The 19,941-nt window shown below is 41.0% G+C and overlaps 1 protein-coding gene across 4 annotated transcripts in view; it reads right to left on the reverse strand.

Moving 5' to 3' along the window:
* The window catches only part of RAF1 (Raf-1 proto-oncogene, serine/threonine kinase), a 72,287-nt gene extending 52,650 nt beyond the window's left edge, over positions 1–19,637 (reverse strand). For all 4 annotated transcript variants that reach the window (XM_015420249.1, XM_015420247.1, XM_015420248.1 and 1 more), the window contains exon 1: positions 19,549–19,637. The gene's annotated coding sequence lies outside the window, so the exon portion shown is untranslated. The remainder of the gene's footprint in view (positions 1–19,548) is intronic.
* Between the last annotated feature and the right edge of the window lie 304 nt (positions 19,638–19,941).

Raw genomic sequence — 19,941 nt, forward strand, 5'->3', positions numbered from 1 at the left:
TTCAAGGAGGTTCAGGGCTGCAATGTACAGCATCATATGTGGATGTAGCAATCCTAAATTCAAATTCCTCCTTGGTATGAAGTGACTAGTGATCCTTGGCCAAGTAACTGTCAGGCTAATCTACTCCATAGGGTTGTTGTAACATTAATATGTTTCTCGGGTATCCCAAGAGGAAGGGCAGGACAGTAGCAAGCTCAGCTCACTGCAGATTTGCCTCAGCTGGCTCTCACCCAGCAGCTAACTAATCCCCTGTAAAGTTTTAGAATCTTTGCAGAAAAGGGTCTGAAATATCAGACTAATTGACTGGGCAGTTTCCTTTAGAGTAGTTATTCCAAGACAGAGTCCTTCAACATGGGGTAGAAAATCATTTGCCTTCGGCCAAGTTCAGCCTGAGCATTGCTACCTATTAAGACCATTCTACTCCAATTACTACAAAACTGTATTGTACAGCAAGATTCAAAAGCAGAAAGAAGAATGTTCTTGAGCAAAACAAAAAAGAAAAGAAAGAAAGAAAGATAAGGTAGCTCTCTCATAATGCTTCTCTTCCTTCCCATTCTTTCAGAGGTGAACTAGACACTTGGGGCTGCTCCTAGGCTGTCTTTGTTTCCATCATTCCTTCTCCAACTCCACACGAGTGGCAACAATACAAAGGAGACAGACATGCTGGGAGTGGGGAGGGGGGCACAGCACCTACCTTGAGATCTCAAAGAACAAGTTCCTTGAGGGGATGAAACTTGGCCCTCCCCTATCCCTACTCCCTTCTCCAGACTATAAACTAGTTACAGAATACAGTTCTTATTAAAATTCCAGATTTTGTTCCCATTGCCTAATGAGTAATTCACCTTAGGCTTCTGCCAGTACACACTTGAGAAACTGGCCTGCAGAGAGCTCAATCAACCAGATAAATTACATGAAATGCCAATAGTTCTTGGCACAAACCATCAGTTATTCATGCACAGATGTGTATCACATGCAGCAGTAATTGCTTTAAACTCTGTATTTTAAAGGTCGAAAAGGTCAATTCAAGCCTTACACATACACTTCATTTAACTGTACACAGTGGAGCCATGTTCTTATCTACATAAGTAGTCATGCAAGTCTTGAAAAGTACATTTGCAGCTATATAAGGAAGAGAGCAACCGTTTGCTACTTTCACAGTAATCTGAATTTAAGATTTTAGAAAGGTGCTGCACATCTTTAATTTACAAAAAAATACCAGAAAATGTTTTGACTTGTTTCCATTACAGGAGACTCAGCTCTACAGTGTTCCAGAAGCAGAGACAGTACATGAAATAATCTATGCACTAGCCAACCACAGAAAAGCAGAAGTCAATACATTTATCATCAGGGTCTATTTCAAGTTAAGCAACTTATCACCGCTATCAGATTCTTTACAGGCCAGAAAGTTCTCTTCACAGATGTGCTAAACAACAGCATTCATCTCAGATTACTTAACTGTTCAGCCACAAGTTCAATATGACAAAGCTGAACAAATAAAAATCAAGGGAAAATGCCATTTTGCCCTTCTCTTTTAGGCTCTATCTATACACTGGAATAAATATATATTTAAGGAGAAACAAAAAAACCAGTTCACCCACCTAGAAAGAAACAGACACAAGTGCTCTATATCATTCACAAAGAGAGGCTGAGAGAATCTTTAAAAATATCAGAACGCATGTCTTCATCAATATATTTTCCTAACATGAAACACAGCTTAAAATGTTAAAACCAGGCACACTGTTTAGGTTTAGGACTTCAGACAGCCTAATTTGGCTGCATTACATAAAAAGCTGTGTTGCAATAGTTTTTGAAGGTTAGAGTTTTCTGTTGCTGTCATTCTTGTATGATGGTATGCAACAGATAGAAGGTAATTACTTGGAAATTTCAATTACATCAATAGAACTTCTAAGCAAATCAATGGTAGGATCAGAGTGAAAACTTGTTGAACTTAAGGACTCTTCAACAAGGGCAACTAGTGGGTAGAAATGGGGGGAGAAGAACTGTATTGAGGGATACCACATGGTAAAGGTAAAGGTTCCCTTGCTCGAAAGCCAGTCGAATCCGACTCTAGGGTTGCGGTGCTCATCTCCGTTTCAAAGCCGAGGAGCCACCGCTGTCTGAAGACGTTTCCGTGGTCATGTGGCCAGCATGATTAAACACCAAGGCGCACAGAACGCTGTTACCTTCCCACCGAAGTGGTACCTATCTACTTGCAATTTCTTGCTTTCGAACTGCTAGATTGGCAGGAGTATCAGTTAATCTATATATCTAATTCCAACAGAGGGCGTGTTGTGCGGATACTTATTTCCACTAACAGGAAGCTCACTGAGGTAGGGGGAGACAGGAGGAAGCAAAGGCGTGAGGAATAGGATAACCATCCCGCAAGTTTTTTGCGGGTCTCCACTTGTTAATTCCTATTCCATAGAATAAATCCATTCCTTAGGCAAATTTAACTGCCTACTCTCTGTAAAACTTGTAAAACAAATAAGCTTCATTTTGTAATATTTTTCCAGTCAGAAGTTCAAGCTTTGTCAAGTTAAAATACCATTCTATCTTTGCTTCCACCCCCAACCCATACTTTTTAAGGTTTAAACTGAAATGGTAAAAATACACCAAGAAAAAAGGTGGAAATATCTAAGGGCAAGTCATATGCAAAGGAAAAATGCCTACTAGGTGGAAAAATTCAAGGCAACCATACTCCCTTGGGTGCCTGAAATGGCACAAAGTAATCTGAAATATTTTTCCCTGCCCTGCCTTTCGCGCACCAGGGAAAGTCTTCACCTCTTGCCCAGCTATAGAACCTGGCTATTAAAAATAACAAATACAGACAACTGTGTGAGGAGAAGTTCTGGCTTCCATAGCAAAGCAGTGATTAATCTACTGAACCATCAGTTCCAAATCCTATATAACATGTTCACAGTCGAGAAATGAACTATTTTGTAACAACTTAAATTACCACATCTTGGGCACAAAATTAGATATCACATGCAAATGCTACAGAAGCCAGACAGCATTTTTGGAAAAAGTCCTCACAATCGCACATTGGGAACCTCAGTGAAAAAATCTGGAAATTTCAGGAGATTTGGAGTAGAAACAAGGCTAAAGCACCAGAACCACCACCATCCCTCCTGATCATCCCACCAAGAAGTAACTTTTCTTTTTTCTAAAAGGGCTGCCAGGCTGCTATTATGCTTGTAGATACAATGTACAGTTTGAAACCAATCTTGCTCATCATAGCTTGTTTAGTTACAAACTGTAACATCCACAACTTTCAAAGATTTGCAGGAAGCCATTCATGTGCAGTGTTTATGAACAGCTAACAATTCCACAGAGAAACCCAATACTCTAAAATGTTATACACACTCCCGAAATGAGAAACTGTGAGGGACTTCACTTTTTAAAAGCTTAGGAGTACTATGTAAACAGATAAAGGACTGTGAAGGGTTAAATTCTCTGCAGAGCCAGAGAGAGTTGCTCAGCTGATGCTAACTAGAGAAAGACTTGAGAGCTGAATGCTGAGGAGAAATTCAGTCTGAGACTAGTCGTGATTGAGTTGTCTAGTACTGACCATTCAGAATTCAGTCCTGACTGAAAGCAGTTTAACACAGACAAGGAACTGGGGAGGTTGGCAAGAGGAGTGGGTAGTTAGAAGAAGACTCCCATTCAGGCCAGAAAAGGGGATAGATCTTCTAGAGAGAGAAGAAAATTCCCTACCCAGTTAAAACAGAGATAGAGCTCGGAAGAGTGGAACGATTCCTGGTCTGGTGTAGTTAGAGACTGCCTTATATAACCTTAAGAGTCAATTAAAACTCAAGAAAAGTACCGGATGTTTTTAGAGAAGGGATTTGGGTATTGGAGAGAGTGTCCCAGCCTTCTGGAAACCAAAAGAGTCAGTGAATATTCAAAGAAAGTCTACTGGAGTGTTTGGGAAGCACTGGAACAAAAGCCTCTCATCCTAAGTCACTGGGGAAAGCTTATGAAACTCTCAATCACCTGAAACCTGTGAACTAAAGTCTGTGCATACCCTGATTTACTTCAGATTCTATACTGAGTTACCTCAGAAATTTTACCCCTGATTTCACCTGATCTTTCCCCTCTATGTTGAATAACATATTTTGTTAATTTGGAATTTCAAAATGCCTTGAGTGCCATTTAAATTTAAGTTAATGGGGGCTCTTGATGCTTCCCTCAGATTCCTGGGCTGAGCCAACCGCCAGAGTTCTTCAGAAAAGAAGAAAACAGATAACTAGGGTGGCTCAGTCACAAAGAGAAAGAAAAACGGAGGGGAAGTCTTGCCTCTGAGGGAGGGAAAGGGCCGGTGTGTGTGTGTCATACTATATTTACAATACAATCCTCTTCAGAGTTCCTCCAGTAAAAGCCAACTGAAATCAACAAAATTCAGGTAGAGTACATCTGCATACTCTGTCTCTAGCCATTTGGTTTAAGAGATTTTCAGATATCTTCCTGAAGCATTAATAATTGAGTTTAAAAATGAGAAGCCGCCCTGAGCCTGCTTCATCAGGGAGGGCAGGGTATAAATCGAATAAATAAGTTATGAGGAACACAGAAAGAGAAATGTCACAGTAGTATATATGACTACTAGGAAAAAGTGAAATTATTATATGTGAAGGAAGCATAATGAATTTTAGAGTATACTTTTAGATTTGGAAAGTTTATCACTGCAACTATATTTGCATGCACACACAAAACAGAAAACAAGAGTACAGACTACACACAGCCTCAAATATTTTAATGTAATCCAAATCCAGTAGTACTAAAAGTTAAAGTTCTCATGTTTGTAAATACGACAGCATATGAACAAACGTTCAAAACCTAACATTTAAAAGATGGACTGCTTTTGCTTGTCAATTCTCATGATTTTCAAGGGCTAGCTGAAGCATTTCACAAATGAGGTAATTCCACACAAACTACTAAATTAAACATTAAAATTTGCCATGAAGATGTCACCAAACCCATCATCCTGATCATAACATATTTAAGTACTTTCAGCATGGAACACCACCATCATGCTTTCAGCAGCATCACCACTGTGGAAAATATAACTATGTGCTCCAACCCTATGAATATCAAATGTCCATCAATGACAACCAAGCTCTCACCAGGTATTTTAAATACATATAACCCATGGTAAGTTTCCACTGCCCTAAATGATACATATAAAACTATCCACTTTTCTGCTGTAGATCTTAAGATCTACCACAGCACTGGGGGGGGGGGGAGCCTGAAATTTATGTGGAAATTGAAATATATGCAAAAACCAGGAAAACCTAATACACATACTTACTTTAGTACCAAACCCAAGCTTCCTTTATTGATTTAACCTCACAAAATGCATTATTTATAACTTAACATATAAAGCTATCATCTGGCACTGTAGCCTTAGAAAGAGGGAATAACTTGCTAAAAACCAGCAAGGCAAAAAAACTGGAAATGTTTTAGAATTTACTCAAAACTCCTACTTTATGGATCTGTCTCATGAACAGACCATCTTATTCAAACAATCTACTATATTAGCAAATATATAACAGAACAGATAGCAATGTTTTGTTTCATACCACTTTTCATCCATCTTTCAAAAAAGTAAACTCATCCTCTTGTTTTTATACATAATAGATTTTTATGGCAGATCTAGAATTTTATGACAAAATGTATTACATAAAACACTGAATGCCCACACATTTCTAACAGTCACAGTGCATGACAGCAAAAGGTAAAATTTAAAAGCAAAAGAGTCTAGATTTAGGCTACAAACTGAACAATATTATTTCTGCAATTCTAGGAAGTTCTCTTATTAGAAACCTCTATTTTTGGTAAAGATACATCTTGAGAATCATTTTTCTTTCAGCCACTAGCATCACTTTCTTGGTAGGATATTTATGGAACTGTTGTGATATACTGATTGCCTGTTTTAATGCAACTTTTATTTATATTTTATTTTTTTAAGTTATGAACTAGTTCAATTAACTAACAATTACCAAAAGGCAGAATTTTGTAAGATTTATTTCTAAAACGTAGACCATTAGTTCTCAAACTGAAAGGTCTACAAGGGTAGTCTGGGGGGCATCTAAGTAATGGGTAGCAAGGAGGAAACCCCACATCTTTAGGGCACTGCCTCGGCCCCTGCCACAATAGATATCTACTTGGGAAAACCTGTAATGACAAGGAAAATCTTGTACCCACAAGGAAAGCCATTTCCCTCAGAGGGGGAGCTTTATCCATATCCTTCATGCCCGTTATGAGTAGTGTAACCACCCACTTATTTGCTTTAGGGCCCTAATATGAAAGAAAGGTGCCATCATTTGCCCAATACAAGTGTGCATTGAATAAAATTTTCCCTATGCTATAGGAAAAGGTTGGTAGAAAGGAAGTGCTATTGAGGTGCTCATAGATGGAACCATCAGGGGTGGCATTTTCTTCCTTCTTTCGGGAAGAGAATTCCTACCGTAGCTTGCACAGAATTCCTTTTGTTCAATGAAGAAAACAAAAGTAATGCTTTGCTTTTAACCAAGCAGAGGGATCAATCTGCCTTCTCCATCCCCTCACCCTACACACACATTTTAGAGCCTTTAGAGCTGGTTCACAACTATACTGGGCCACACTACTCCAACCACATCAGGTATGGGAAAAATTAATGTCTTTTCTGCTACTGCAAAAATCAATTTGCTTCTAATACCAAAGGCACTTCAAACCTGCTAGAGAAGTCTAATCAGAGCCAATCCACCAACTCGTGTCTGTAGCACTTCTCCCTCTTTCCTGTAAACTTGATATAGATCTCCCGCATATTTTCTCCATTTCTCTCACAACTGCATTTGTTTAACTTTAAGGCTACAATCCTATGTTCAATCACATTGATAACAAAAAGAATCACTTCCAAATAAACCTGTATAGGAATGGTCTGGTTTCCCTACTGAAAGGCGAGACTGAAAATGTGCTTATGCACTCCTGCACACCTACTTGCCAGACAGGGGCAAATTGTACCCTCTCAGGACCTCCACATTCACTAGCTGCTAAATAAGCCTTTATGCTTCAAAATACATAAATAACCTGCCATTCTGTGAAAGCTACAAATAAGAAAAATCTTTTGCAATGGGGTTCAGGAGCTGAGCTTGCCTAGTTACATCCTCCATGTCCTTCAGCTATACAGTGAGTATTAATTAGGTGTCATATGGTTATGTAAGTTTATAAAAAACCTTCCACTTCTTCAAGTATAAAAAAGGCAACAGACTTGGGGATACACAAGTGTTAAATCAAAATGGAGGGGGTTTAAAAGCACGGTTCTCAACAATTCATTAACACAAACATTCAAAAACTGTGTGCAATGAATCACAGAGAAACTCCTGCATCTGGCTTATAAAATATACGGGCCTGAATAATACGAAATCACATGATGCAGTCCTGTAGATATGTAAGTTCAAATGAAGACTGCCGGGGAGCTATAGAAACCCATCTGTGCTCCGTGGAACAGCAGCATACAGCATATAAACAAAATCAAACCAAGATTTACTTACTTTGAGAAGGCTGTACTACTCAAAAACAGCACACAGCTCATTCACTGAAAAAGTTAAACTAACCATATTTCTAAATTTAAATTTAATAGTGTTTATCTTCTGCATACATTTAACCACTATTTGCTTTAATGTAACACTCCTGAAATCCTCAGGTCAATATTTTGTAATATCCAACATAGCCAGAAAAGTTTTACTCAGCTTGTTATTTGAACGTTATAATTTCTAAGTGCAGTAACTTGCCAAGAGAGTGTCTAAATGCAGCAATATTTACATCATGTCTACAATAGCTGTGAAATAAAGACCTCTGGTGATTTCTTCACAGGATGTTTAACTCTATATGTAAATTGACAGTGAATGTTTAATATTAAGCTGCCATGTCTCCAAGTATTAATCACTAATAACTCTTTCACCTTGAATAATTTTATTTTTTTAATATTCTCACCATAAGAACGCAATCCATTCAGAAAGCTAAGTACAACCAAATCTATGGAAGTAGAAAATCAAATATTACCTATAGACTGGTCACACTACTTCGTTCTTTCAACTTGTTCTAAACTACAAGTAGTCAGGGTTAATAGCCTAAGCCTGCCTAACAAATGAGGTGACAGCTTTTCAAATTGTTCTGTTTAATGGATGAAACCAGCATTCCCTCCCTGACCCAGAATGGGAGGACCCCAAAACAATATTTGTGTAATGCATTCCCAATCATCTGTGCTATGGAACACATCTAGTCAGACAAGCCTAATTCTGCTGAGTAACCTGAGTTTCAAATAGGTAGGATTGGAAGCTCATGATACATCAGCAACTAGCCCACACTGTACAGAACTCCCATGAGATAGTGGTAAAAATAGTACACTTCTAAGAGACACAGCTTAAATGCTTAAGTGGTACTGGCCAAGAAATTCTTTATTTAACGTAACACTACACATCTAGTTCCATATGCTGTTCTTTGACATGCTGATACACATCATGGAACTTGGTGCAGAAAGTAAGTGGGGCCAGCAAGAAAAATCACCTTCTGACACAAGCCAGACAGTCCTACAACTAGGCCAATATAGTACAGTCTCAAACCGACGTCCATAACCTCCATCACTTCTGCAACCAGACTGCTTCCACTCACTACTCACAAGCAACACTGTTTCAGGAATATTCATAATTTTCTCCACAAATTCCCCAGTATGCTGATGGCACTCAGCTCTTCCTTCCTGCTGGATAAACAGACCAAGGCGGACTTCTCAACCTTATCCCAGTGCCTGGATGCTGCGGTTAGATGGTTGAGACAAAGTTAAATCCAGCAAAAACAGAAGTTATGTGGCTGGGGAGTGCTGGGCCTTTGGGGGGGACTGTGGGTCCCGGCTCTTGACAGGGGCCAGCATTTTCCAGTGGATTGCATGAAGAGCCTGGTTTGGCTGGATGCCTCTCTTGCACTGGAGGAAACAGGTGTCTTCGGTAGCGAGGGACTCATCAGCTGTCCTCTGATCTGTCTCAGTTGGACCTAGTGATACATGCCATGGACACCTCTAGGTTGGACAATTGCAACTCACTCTACAAAGGGCTGCCCTTGAGGCTAATTCAGAAACTTCAGGTTATACAGAACGTGGCTGCTAAGCTGTTGACCAATACATTTTCGTCATCCTATATTCAACCTGTACTTAAGCAGCTGCACTAGTTGCCTATTGGTTTCCAAATCAAGCTCAAAGTGCTGTTTAAAGCCCTAAATGGTCTGGGACCTTTATATCTATGGGACTGCCTCTCCCTAAATTGGCCCCCCAAGAATGCTTTGTTCTTCCTCATGTAGTCTGCCAGTGGTGCCTGGCCCACAGGTGGCTCAACTGTCCTCAACAAGGGCAAGAGCTTTTTTGATAGTGGTCCCTGCCTGGTAGAACTCTCTGCCAGATTATATCTGGGCCCCTGCAAAATCTTTCTAGAATCCATACGGCCTGTAAGATAGAGTTGCTCAGCCAGGCTTTCCACCACCTATTAGAACAGTCTTTTATCTCCCTACCTGTTCAATCTACACACAGAACATATAAGAGCTACATTCGATTTAGATGAAAATGGAGTGAAAACTGGTGAAAGGAATATTAACAATCTGAGATACAGAGATGACACCACATTACTGGCAGAAAATACTGAAGACGTGAAACGACTACTGATTAAGGTTAAAGCAGAAAGTGCTATAGCAGGATCACAGCTGAACATCAAGAAGACAAAAGTAATGACTACTGGGGAATAACACAGCTTTACGGCTGATGATGAAGAAACTGAAATTGCTAAAGATTTTCTATTCCTTGACTCTATCATCAACCTAAAGGAACACTGCACCCAAGAAATGAGAAGCACATTAAGACTGGGAAGACGCACATTAAGACTGGGAAGAAGCTAGGAAAAAATCCTGGCAACCAAGATCAAGTTAATTGATGCCACAGTATTCCCATTATGTATGGGTGTGAAACCTGGACAATGAAGAAAGCTGACAGGAAGAAAGTTGATTCATTTGAAATGTGGTGGTGGAGGTTTTACAGATAACTTGGACTGCCAAAAAGACAAATAAGTGGGTTCTAGATCAAATCAAGCCTGATTAGCCTAGGAGCTAAAATGACTCAACTGAGGCTATCATACTTCAGTCAGATTCTGAGAAGGCAAGAGTCTTTGGAAAAGACAATCATGCTAGGAAAAGTTGAAGACAGCAGGAAAAGAGGAAGACCCAAAATGAGATGGATTGACTCAATCAAGGAAGTAACAGTCCTCAAATTACAAAATCTACGCAAGGCTGTTAACGATAGGACATTTTGGAGGACATTAATTCATAGGGTCGCCATAAGTCAGAAGCAATGTGATGGCACTTAACACACACATTAGCAGTGCCGCCTGTTTTTTGACAGCAGTCTGGGGTGTTGAAGTGCTTTGGCTAGGTGCCAAATGTTCATATTCTTGCTTAATGTCTGAGCTAGCGTGCTATTTTATGGCTTGTAATTTCATGTTTTTGTAAGTATGTGACCCAGGTAAAGGGTATAAGCCTGCCTCGGCGGGGAGGGCGGACTATAAATCAAATGAATAAATAAAAGAAATATAAGCTTTACGTAAATAAATAAATATTCAATAAAGCCTCCTAAGAAGAAAGATGGCCAAAGATGTCTTCTTATCAAGGGATCCTGTGATATAAATCAGCTACTGACACTGCTTAACGATTTTCGTTAGCTGTGTGAATGGCAAAGCTCCCCATAATATTTACCTGGAGCCAAGACTCCATGAGTAAAACACTCTACATATTGCTTACACACTTTGTAGATTTCTAGCTGCAAGTCTTACAAAGACAACCCATGTGAACAAATGGGCAACAGTTAAGTATGCTAACTACTCATTTGACTTTGAAATCAGAGGAAGTTTTGTAAGTTGTTTTGTAAGTTGTTTTGTTTGGTCTCACTAGAGTATCTAGAAGAAGCTGGAGCACACATGTCACTGATTTAAGAAAATGGATGGTTCAAACCAAATTTTAAAAAGTTAGCCACCTGCTTTATTTTAAAGAGCTACCTCAGGAGCTACTACCACTGAGGATTTGGAATATAACTATTTCAGAATAAATTAGTAAGATATTCAAAGGAGATGAAGAACATCCCTGTATCAAAGCAGAAAGTTTTATTGTGTTTTAGTGTCAACCTGACTTCATTCAAGGTACAAAGTCTTCTGTATGGAATCCAAAGCACTTCAGCACGCCAAGTTCAGAGATGGAGAAGCCTATACTAAAACATTCTGTAATGATATGCTAAGGCGTGCACTCCTGAAGTACATGGAGAACATGATGATGCAGTCTATATTCTGTACATAGCTCCACAATTCTCAAATCACATATAAAATTAACACAGCTTTTTTTGTTAAGCAAAAGATAACAAACTGTAGCCAATTCACACAACATAGTTCTCCCATCACCTAATGAGTACTGTGAAAACTACAGGCAATTACAGATTACCACAAATTCCATGATAGGGCGCCACTTTTTCCAGAAGCTGCAATCATAGGAGTGTTGTCTATGATTGCTTAGTCCACAATGTCACATCTGTCCATGTAGAAAGAGGATGATTGAACCTCTCCCACAGAGGGAAATATATGATCCCTGACAGATGTTGCATTCTAGTTCTAGACAGTCCACCACTACTTAGTAGGAAAACATGTTAGCAAAAAAACTAAAAAATAGTAGTACTCATGGAGTCATGTAGGAACATCCTAGCCAGAAATTTACACCCACAGCATTTAAAAGAAATCACTTGCATGAAAATATGGTATAGCTCTGCAGAGATCAGTGCTATTTAAGGATATATAAAGGTAAAGGTAAAGGTTCCCTTGCTCGAAAGCCAGTCGAGTCCGACTCTAGGGTTGCGTTGCTCATCTCCGTTTCAAAGCCGAAGAGCCAGCGCTGTCCAAAGACGTTTCCGTGGTCATGTGGCCGGCATGACTAAACACCCAGGCGCACGGAACGCTGTTACCTTCCCACCGAAGTGGTACCTATTTTATCTACTTGCAATTTCTTGCTTTCGAACTGCTAGGTTGGCAGGAAAAGGATATATACAAGTGATCAATTCTACAAGGAAGAGGGAGGCATGAAAAGTAACTAGTGTTAAGAAGGCAAGAGACTAGATTCAAGATTAGTCAGTCCAGAATTAAGTAAAAACACTCCCAGACAAAGCAGTGCTTCCAAAGTCTCTCATTAATTCAATCTTTATTCAACACAGCAGCTGATATACTCCTCCCTGAAAGCTATTAAGGAGAACCATTGCCATAGGACAGAGAGCCAGTGATGCTAACAGCATGTATAAGGAAGTTCTAGATTCAAATGTGATCTCAGTCATGAGGTGCCATAATGCCTTAGGAGCCACTATCACTCAGCTTCCCCTCCCCAGTTTTCAAAGATGGTATTAATACTGCTCTAAATTTTACACTTGCTGTACACATTGCCAACATAAAGTATATTAAATACTCCAAAGACAGTAGACTGCTGTTTAAATGCTACACATTTTTAGTTATGATCAAGGTTCTGGAAATGTTTTCGTTTCACCAATGAGTACAATTTGAAGGAAAATCTCAAGCACATTATTCTTCAAGACTGATGCAATTTCTTTTAAAAAATCTTTTACTAAAAATAAAATGATTTGCCCCTGCATGGTATTGTATCATTTAATGTTTTCTTGTTTCAGAGACACAAAAGAGCATTTTTCCATCATGAGTTTTCTTATGGATGTGATGAAAATAAAATTATTTTCAGTTATTGCCCTTTAGTTTAAAATCACAAGGGCAGATCTACTGGAATAGGTAAAAATAGCACTACTGAAGATGTCAAAGAAGAATCTTTCCACTATACAGCCGCTGCTTAGGCTGCAACATCAGCTGGCTTTCTTTTTATAACCCCTTGGCAGCACATGTATGAACTACAGTAAAAGGCTGAGAAAGCCAGCTCAGCCCCTCATTTGCCTTCAACTTTATATTTTCTTGGCTTATTCTATTTATCTTGGTATATAAATTTCTATCTAAAAACAAGGACTTGTTCTTCGCCGCTTCATATCCAATTCAAGCATACCATGGAGAAAATTCACTTCCAATAGAAACACCAACCCTTAAAAAAATTAACCAGTTCTGAACATGTGTGATCTCTCAAGCTAAACACAGCACATTTATCCACAAGTCTTTATCTGCAAGTATTTGGCAAGACTTCTGTATTTGTTGTGAGCCTGGAACTGCAATAAAAGGGAAGTTGTCAATCATCTGACAATATAATGGCTGGTAGGTTGCATTTTGTTTGCTTGATCACAAGATGTTCATGCTTGAAATAAATCAAGAAGCACAGATGTTACTTATTCTTCTACAAAATGCCAATATGAAGAACAGAAGCAGAGTGCAAACAGCTTTCAACCATGAATACAGCATTATATTATTTGCCTGCAGCAAGTTATTGCATCACTGTCTCCTAGGTATCTTGAATTTTTGAGGATGCACCCTTCCAATAAACACCTTTACCTAGTGGAAATCTAAACAGTGATGTTTGTGCCAAATAACACAGATGTGCAACCTAACAACTTTCTCATGAGCTACCAAGTGTATTAACAGGAAGTGTTCACATTTCTTAACTAGAAAGAAATAACTGAGAGGGGAAACATGCAAGCAGCTTTTGTTTAATTTTGTAAACTAATGAGAACCTGGGTGGGGCTATCATATTGAAAAGGTGTAAACCCTTCCAATGCTTTTTACTCCTTAATTTTTTTGCCTACAGACACCTATGGCTCTGTCAATATTCTGCTTCCATGCTCTTCTAAATTCATGAACGAAGCACTGGTGCTAATGAAATAGATCTACTTCACCATGATTTGTTGCAACTTCAGTATTAGGATTGGAAGGCACACTTGAGTCTACCATTGCCAGGTATAATTCACTCTTAATAGTCAGTGAAAACTTTTAGTTATTTCAATCATTTATACTGCATACTCTCTACCAAAGGTAGCTTACAAACAATTAATACAATATAAAACATGAAAAAATACTAGCATGAAGGAATCACAAAATAGCAATATACATCATATATATTATTGTATATTAATTAACAGCAATCAGCAAATTTCTTCACAGCCTTAGAACACTAGCATCAACTTTAAACAACAGAAAGTCCAGGTAAACATATATGCATTTAGCAAGGACTAGTAATGTAGCACACTTGGTGCCTCATTTATTTATTTATTTCATTCCGTTTATATCCTGCCCTACTCCACAAGTGAGCCCTCTACTCAGGATCTCTACTCCAGGTTGGAAATTTACATATTTGTTTATACCCTGCTTTTCTCCTCAATATGGATGTATGTCCAGCATCTGACTCAGATAAGGAGACTTTTGCATGGCTGACAATACATAAGCAAAGCCCCTTTTGTCTGCCCCCAATACCAGATGATACACTCAAAACTGTACCATAATCAACAGAGACTTGGGGAGCGACCCTAAGCAGGTCTACTCAGAAGTTAATCCAATTTTATTTAATGGGGCTTTTCCCCAGGAGAGTGTTTTTAGGATTGCAGCCTAAAGTGGGCAAATGGGCAAATGAAGTGGGCAAATGGGCAAATGAAGTGGGCAAATGAAGTCCAACAGACTATAGCAACTCCCCTCACCCTGACCACTAAGTCTAGGCTGATGTTTACCCAGCAAAAGCCCCTATAGTACACTATACTGTAGTTAAGCCAACAACACAAAGTAGCCTAATGATACCACCTCAACAGCTGGTTAAGGAATGAGTACAACCTCTGTAAACAGAAGGTACACAGTACTCCTTGTCCTTCTCAAGCAAGCTAACGTTTAAAGAAATAAAAGGTGCTATTGCTCTCCTAATTCCCCTTCACCCTAGACTTCATGTCTGCCTACTGTCTGAATCATGTTATCCTTAAAAAACAAATTTCAAAATTTTTGCTCCCATAACACTCTAAAAATTGTAGCATGAAATACAACCTTAAGGCCTCCTGGATTTGAAGTTCTAAAACAAATTTAATTACTGTTAACACCACACCCACTTAGTGAACTAATTTTTCTCTGTTCAAAATCTAAAAATACACAACATTTCCAGAGTATTCTTATGTGATATTATAGAAAAGGAATAGGATTCATCGCTGATGGATGCAGTTTGTTAGGATTTGTCAGAACTCGAAGCAACTTTAGTTATGCCACAGTTCCTGAGCACCAAGCTGGAAGGTAAACAGTAATGTTGTATACTTGATGAGAATCCAAGCAGCACTAAAATTTCTCACGCATGCACAGAGCACATATCATCCAACAACATTATTCTATATACCAATGTAAAATGGAATATAGTAACTGAAAAGCCAAATATCACAACTTTTGCCAAGTTAAAAACCAAATATATTTTATTTTGATCATAGATAGATTGACTTATATAGATGATTCCTTGTTGCACAGGACATGCTCTGAAAGGACCACAGCAAAGCAGTGCCATCATTATAACTGCAAACAAATAAAAGCAAGTTTGATATTGCATTGCTCAAACAAACAAGATATCTACATCATAATCAAAGATTTCAAGACGGTTTGCGGTCTTATCCCTCAGCATTCCTTTTGTGAGTTATTTTGACAATGGCTATACACTTCAATGAGCATATGTGCCCATTTGTCTTAATAGGAATCCATTCTCAGCACCATTCAGTTGTTGTTGTTGTTCAGTCGCACAGTCGAGTCCGACTCCTCGCGACCCCATGGACCAGATCCCGCCAGCACCATTCAGTAGTCATGGTTAAAAATTGTGAAGGAACCAGAATTTGACATTCTTAATGCTAAAGGAAGGATGAAATTTTATATACAGTGCTCTTGTAAACTAAATTCACTCTGAAAAACAAAGTATTTAGTATAACACCATACGCGAACTACAGAATATTTTAAGTACGTATAGTTTCCCAAACAAAACAGCCTCTGTATAAAATATCCTACTAAAAACAGAAGTAAGACCACTTGAAGTTAGAATTCTAACTGAAGCTAGAAAGGATAACAGGCAAAAGAAATTAGGTTTTGCCACACAATCAGCTTTGAATAATATCCAGTACATTTAAACTAATGACAACAGTAACTGATGACAGAAGATGACAAAGCTGAAAACAGAAGAGCCCACACTTGCCTAACTGATCCCTGTCCATTATTATCTTTAAACTGTCAAGAAGCTTACAAGACCCTTGCTTCAGAGATCTATTAATTTTTTTAATACAGTGGTCACCTGTAATTTGCACACCAGTGAGAAGCTGGAACTGGTGTATTTATTTAGCTCAGTACTACCTACTCTGATCAGGAGCAGCTGTACCAAGTCTTCAGACAGGCCTACAAGTTCCCCTTAACTGCAAATGGCAGAGGTTGGCCCTAGGATGTTAAGTGCTGTATAAGACCAACTATGTATAATGTCTTCAAAAGCTATGTTCCTTTAACCCAACACAGGCAGGTCACCTTCAACAGCATATTTATTTAGAATTATGCCCTTTTCTACACCTAAAAAACAGGGATTTCATCAAGTCTGTGCTATTCAAGTAGCAATTTGAGATAGAATGTCAGAGTGAAATTTCTGGCACTGGTAGAGTCTTTAGGGGTTATACCATACACACAAAATCATGTACTTGTTTATATAAGCAAGATTTTCCCACTCCAAGCAAAAAAGCCAAACTGAACTCAAGACAAGCCTGTTTACATAACAATCACTGGCTTGGTTTGTATTACCCAAACTGTGTTTCATCTCAAACAAATCAAGACCACTTAATGTCAAAGAAATAATCTGAGAAGGCTCAAACAAAAATACTCCTTTGTCTCGTGTCCAAAGGGGGGGGCATAAAATTGCTGCTAAAAGTTCTTTTTCCATATTGTCTGCCTTCTGTATAGAGTCCAGGAACCACCTCAGTTTCTAAGCAGTGTTATCCAAATCGGCTGTGAAGCAGCTAACACATTTCATCTATTCTCTACCTACTTTTAAACAAACCAAAACTACAACTTACACATCTGGAACACATAGAGTGTGTTATGGGAGTCCCCTTTCCACAGTTTCTCCTCACCATCTCCCAACAAGATGACTTCATTTATTTTTATTTATTTATTTATCCTTAAATTTATATCCTGCCCTCCCCGAAGGCTCAGGCCGGCTCACAAGGGGCACACAAGGGGCACGGATGCCCAGGTTAAGACACTAAAACAATACAGAATAATATAAAATACAATAAATACAGTTTGGTGTAGTGGTTAAGTGGGCGGACTCTAATCTGGGAGAACCGGGTTTGATTCCCCACTCCTCCACTTGCACCTGCTGATGTGACCTTGGGTCAGTCACAAGCTCTGGCACAGCTGTCCTTGAAAAAGAGCAGTTTGTGTCAGAGCTCTCTCAGCCCCACCCACCTCACAGGGTGTCTGTTGTGGGGAGGGGAAGGGAAAGGAGTTTGTAAGCCGCTCTGAGACTCCAAGTGAAGGGCGGGGTATAAATCCAATCTCTTCTCTTCTTCTTCACTAAAAATTACTTTACGGTGCTCCAAATATATTTAACTATGAAATTCAAGATGGGGTTCTAAAATTATTTATACTAGAACAAACAATAGTAATAACAATATACAGCAGCAACAATATATGTCCCTATAGCATTGTCCTCTGCCAGGAACATCTCGCGCCCCCAACAGTACCCGCTCTGAAGATGGTCAATTATCAGGAATAAAGAGGGGGACGCAGATGGAATGATGGTAACGATGGTGATGTAATGATGATGGCGTAATGATGGTGGCGGCCCCTACTCAAAAGCCTGGCGGAAGAGCTCCGTTTTACAGGCCCTGCAGAACTGCACCAAGTCCCACAGGGCCCAGATCTCTTCTGGGAGCTCATTCCACCAGGTAGGAGCCGCCACCGAAAACGCCCTGGCCCTGGTAACCACAAGTTTGATGTTTCTGGGGCCTGGAAAATCCAGGAGATTTTGGTGCCCTTGGCGGAACATGCAGGGAGAGGCGGTCTCTAAGGTAAGCAGGACCCTGACCATATAGGGCTTTAAAGGTTAAAACCAGCACTTTGAAGCGAATCCGGTACGCCATTGGCAGCCAGTGTAGCGCTTTCAGCACAGGCCGGATGGGATCCGTCTAGTGAGACCCATCAACAGCCTGGCTGCAGCATTCTGCACTAGCTGCAGCTTCTGAATTTGCGACAAAGGCAGCCCCATGTAGAGAGTGTTACAGTAGTCCAGCCTCGAGGTGACCGTCGCATGGATCATCGAGGAAAAGAACCAACTGCCGCACCAGCTGAAGATGATAAAAGGCCGACTTGGCAGTGGCTGCCACCTGGGCCTCCATTGTTAAGGAGGAGTCCAGGAGCACACTCAAACTCCTAACCTCAGGCGCCCCATCGAAGGTCGGGAGAGGGAGCCCCAACCCCGAACCAATCCGACTCAGGCCCAGGACCTCCATCTTTGCTTTTAGTTTCAGCCGACTCATTATGAATTCTAAATCACCCATTAGCATGGTTCCAAATACATTTCGTTTACTTTCATCGAAAGGGTAAGTGGATTCCTCCAGAGGATGCTGCTGTTATCACTTCGGCTGACAAACGCCTTTCAAAGCCCACTGGCACATGGGGGGGGGGCAGCACGGATCTACACAAAGCCGTAAGCCACAGGCCCAAATCATCACCTCCTAGATCACCTCAAGGCAGGAATGAAAAGATCAGACCAACTGCAGGTGGTGAACCGCTGCTGGACCAACAGGCGTTTTGCCACAAGAGCAGCCAGACGTGATCCACATGCAGCAAACCCCGCAGACCAAGAAAGCGCCAACTAGCTGCCGATGGCACTGGGAAACGGCGGTAGCATCCACTCCCACCCTTGTCAATAAAGCAGAGGACCGGCTGCATCGCACTGCCGGACGCCAGTAGACAGGCAGATGCCTGCGCGTTGCCCGCCTTTCCTCACAGCCAGGCACACACACACACACACCCACTGCCTAAAGGGCAAGGCAGCGCGCATTTACCCACCCGAAATAAAATGAGGAAGAAAGCAAGACGAAAATGGAAAGGGCCCGAAAGCGGAATACTGTCAACAACTGAGCTCCCAGAAGCCGGCTGAAAGACAGGTCTCCTCGCACACCCGGGGAGGAAAAGCAGGAGGGGCGCGCACGCAGAAGGGAAGAGGGGGCAGACTCCTGCACTGGGGGGGGGGGGGGGGTTGTCGTCACCTCACAGCATCCCCTTCCACCTCCCGGGGGACTCCGTGAACCGAGCGGGTGCCGTCCAGGCTAGACAACTCCAGACAACAAGAGCGCAGCGGCCAAGAACAACAGAGACGACTGGAGCAGCCCCCTTTCGCCAACGACTGCAGCCCTCTCCTACTGCCCACTGCCGTACCCCAAAGGTACAAAGGACAAGACACCCCCTTTCCAGTTGTGCAAACCGGACGGCTTGCACCCTGTTACCGAAACTCTAGTTGAGCCATGCTCCCACCCTCCAATGCCTCACGCGTGACACGGTCTTCCCCCCCTACCTGCCCGTGTCCCTGGTGGTGGCGGCGGCGGCGCCGTCTTGTTCTTCCTCCTAGGGGCTCGTCCCGCACTCAGAGCCGCCCGCTCTCCTCCGCTCCCCATCTAAAATGGCGGCCCGACTAACAGCGAGACATTTATTCCGAAGCCATCGAAACAATCGGTGCTCGACTCCTTCCTCCTGGAGCGCCGAGATTGCGAAGTCTCCCACCCCTTTCTCCGCCTAGACTTGCCAGCCACTCTTGGCTTCCATTTGAAACTCCTGCCGACGGGGGGGGCGGGGAGGGGATAAACGGGCTCTCAGAGGTTAAGGAAGGTTACGATTACAAATGCCCCCCCGGGGGGGGGGGGGCGCAGCAGGGGGGAACACAAAGGTTACGATTACAAATGCCCCCCCG

Source organism: Gekko japonicus, unplaced genomic scaffold, assembly GCF_001447785.1.
Source record: "Gekko japonicus isolate JY-2015 unplaced genomic scaffold, Gekko_japonicus_V1.1 scaffold254, whole genome shotgun sequence".
Taxonomy (NCBI): Eukaryota; Metazoa; Chordata; class Lepidosauria; order Squamata; family Gekkonidae; genus Gekko; species Gekko japonicus.